Raw genomic sequence first — 3,252 nt, forward strand, 5'->3', positions numbered from 1 at the left:
GGAAAGACTTAAAAGTGAAAACCTTGGAAAAGTATCTCCTCCAGACATTTTTAAAGAAGACAGTTCTTAGAATGAAGAGCAAGGGAAGCAAGGACAAGATGTAATTCTACATTTACAATGGTATAACTTAAAATGTCACCTACCACTTATCTGCTTCCTAGTATGTGCTCATTTCCCACATCTATAGTTTTAGACATGAAGTGTAATTTTCTGTTACTCATTTCTATTTCTGAATGAGAGACCATCTAACACAGAACATAGGAAATGGAAAACTATGGAAAGGGCTTTAGTGTTGCAGAAGTAGACTTGTACAGCAGGGTGCTGTCTTTTTAAGTGGCTGTCAGTACAAAGAACACTAAAAAAATTTTAATGTTATTTCTTACTTATTTCTTTAAGCATTTGAATAAAGCCTTTTCTTTGCAGAGCTTCTGGAATACATAAAGAAAGCAGGAGCTGAAAATAGCTTTAAGAAAGCATCAGTATAAACATTATTGGTTGTGTGGTAGCTGCCTTAAAGTTAATTCTCTAATACTTGAAGTCTTAATTTCTAATTTCTTAAGTAAATAGAAGCATTCTTGACTCTTAATGATATTCTTTCTAGGGCAGAGTTGCTTTTGCTTCTATTCTGAGCATTTTCTGAAAAACTTTCTATGATAGTTTGCTGATCCTCAATGTTTTATTTTCTCTGTGTTGTAAACTCCAGATTATTAAACTAGAAGCCAATGTAAATATTACTAAATTGTATGTCTGGACATTCAGGGTTACATGGTCTGTTGGTATAGATTGCATATATCTACACATTTCTCCTTTTTCCTACTGTTTTCTTTACGAAAGAAAGATGGGAGGTCACATTCTGAGAGTATGTCTTATACCATAAAGTATATCCTCAGCCACCTTACCAGATCTAGATGTTCTGCCGTCTTTTGGCTTCTAGACTTTTTCTTAGGCCAGGTGTAAATCATCCCTCTACACACACACACACACACACACACACACACACACACACTCACATACTCACACACACGAGAGGCCACAGGGAGTAGAGTGCACTCCAGCTGTGGGTTCATCCACTGGATGTAGTCCCCTGCACAAAGTCATTTGTAAGGCCCCTTTAAAACCTCTCACATGGTGGGGAAGCAGGACTGATGCTCACTTTTAGTAGGTAAGCTCTGGAATAATCAGCTGTCTCAGTGTGGATTCTGGGGGCATGTGGAAATGAGCAAGGATAACATGTGGTTCATGTTGGAGGTTACCTGAATGTTTGAGTGCTTGAGTTTCATGGCTTCCTGTACCGTCTAGGTCAGTGATTTTCAACTGGTGTGCTGTAAGAATTTTGAAAATATGCAATACCTGACTGGGTAGGGGAACTGACCTCTTTTTCTGCTAGATTATCAAATTAAAAAAATGACAGCACCAAAAACAACAAAACCATCCCATGTGAATGATCAAAATTATACCTATTTTTTATTCAGATTGGCAAAAAATATATGTTTTGGTGTGCTACAGAATTTTAGTAACCTATATAAAAGCCTAAACCACTAGTCAACCAGTTGCTGTGATGCACACTCACCACCAGGGGGCAGACACTTAACACAGGAGCTACCCCCTGGTGGTCTGTGTGCTCCCACAGCCAACCTCCCGTGGCCCCTCCCCCCATGCTGGCCAGCCTCCCGCAGTCCCTCCCCCTGGTTGGCCTGCCAACATCACATGGCCCCTTCCCCTAGGCAGCTGGGCCCCCTCCTTGTCCCCCATAGGCCTTAACCCATGCATGAATTCGTGCACCAGGCCTCTAGTTAGTTTATGTGTGCCATGAGATGAATAAAGTTGAAAATCGCTGATCTAGGCAATCAGTGATGTCCACATTGCTGTCTGCAGCTAGACTTTTCTCTCTAATTCTAGGCTCCAGCATCCATCTGAAATCTTTTTGACATCTTCACTTCAAGGTCTGATATCTTATAACCAACATGTTTAAAGCTGAGTTCTTCATCTTCTTACCTGTAAACCGGTTCTCCTTACAACCTTCCCCATCCAGTAAACAGAAACTCAATCCTTCCAGGTGTTCAGGCCCAAAACCTTGGAGTCATTCTGACTTTATTGACATGCCATATGTGAGCAAACCTTGAATCTTACAAACAAATCTTATTGACACTACCTTTAAAATATATCAGAACTGAGCCACTTCTCATCACTGCTCCTGTCTCTACAACTACTATCCTGCTCTGAGTGACTTTCATCTCCCACTGCATTACTCTCCTAAATAGCTTCCTCCCTTTCATCTTCTACCCATATAGACTATTCCCAACCAGCAGCCAAAATGATCCTTTGAAAATATAAGTTGGATTGTGTCACTCTTCTGCGATGCTTCCCCATTTCACTCCAGGGTAAAAGCCAAAGTTCTTACAATGTCCTACGAGGCCCTACATGATCTGCACTCCCCTGTCCCTGCCTGCCCCCGTCCTGGTCTCACTATGATGTACTCCTGACTCTCTTTACCTTGCCCCTTTTCTTATTTCCATAGCTCTTATCATTGTCTAACGTGCCTCATGCTTTCATGATTTGTTATGTGTATCTCCCCCCTCTCCCAACCCCACACAGTAGACTCCAAGCTCTGTGAGGACAGGGATCTTTGTTTTGTTTACTGATGTATTCCAAGAGCCTAGAACAGTGCTTGGTACCTAGTGGGCCATCAAAAAATATTTGCTGAATGAATTAATGAAAGATAACATTTTTAAAAATGAACCAGCCTTTCAGAAATGTGTCAGGAAAGAGTTATGAAGAGAAATACAATAAGAACTAATGATGTTTGCCTGCTGTTCTTATGTGATATGTATATATATATACATATATATACATATATATATACACACACACACACACACAGTATATATATAGAGAGAGAGATTTTTGGTATCCTGATTTTAATTTCTAAAGTTGTACAGCCATTTTATCAAAGCTCCCTTGTGTCCATTAGCACTTAATTTCACCTCCTCCCTGGGTACCCTGATTTTATTTGCTATTTTTTGGCTTCCAAGTCTCTGAAGAATAATTTATACAGTAATACCAAATGGCCTTGTGTTCTTAAAAATTATAAATTTAAATAAGAAATTAAATATTCATTGCTAAATGCAGGAAATGATGTGGAACTTTAATGAAAAGAATGAGCTTGAGAGTCAGACATGCCTCTTACTCGGCTCTATCATTTACCAAGTTATCCAACAGAGGAGATCATTTCTTAGCATTTTATTTGGAGGT

General features: G+C 39.6%; 1 protein-coding gene across 3 annotated transcripts in view; it reads left to right on the top strand.

Annotated features, from left to right (window-relative positions):
* The window catches only part of KLHL2 (kelch like family member 2), a 78,766-nt gene that overhangs the window by 7,804 nt on the left and 67,710 nt on the right, over positions 1 to 3,252 (top strand). For 2 of the 3 annotated variants that reach the window (XM_015568707.1, XM_006771064.2), the window contains exon 1: positions 1,925 to 1,943. The exons of the other annotated variant lie outside the window; for it this stretch is intronic. The gene's annotated coding sequence lies outside the window, so the exon portion shown is untranslated. Of the gene's footprint in view, positions 1 to 1,924; positions 1,944 to 3,252 lie in introns of those variants that run through there. 3 annotated transcript variants of the gene reach the window in all.

Source organism: Myotis davidii, unplaced genomic scaffold (genome assembly GCF_000327345.1).
Source record: "Myotis davidii unplaced genomic scaffold, ASM32734v1 scaffold225, whole genome shotgun sequence".
NCBI lineage: Eukaryota > Metazoa > Chordata > Mammalia > Chiroptera > Vespertilionidae > Myotis > Myotis davidii.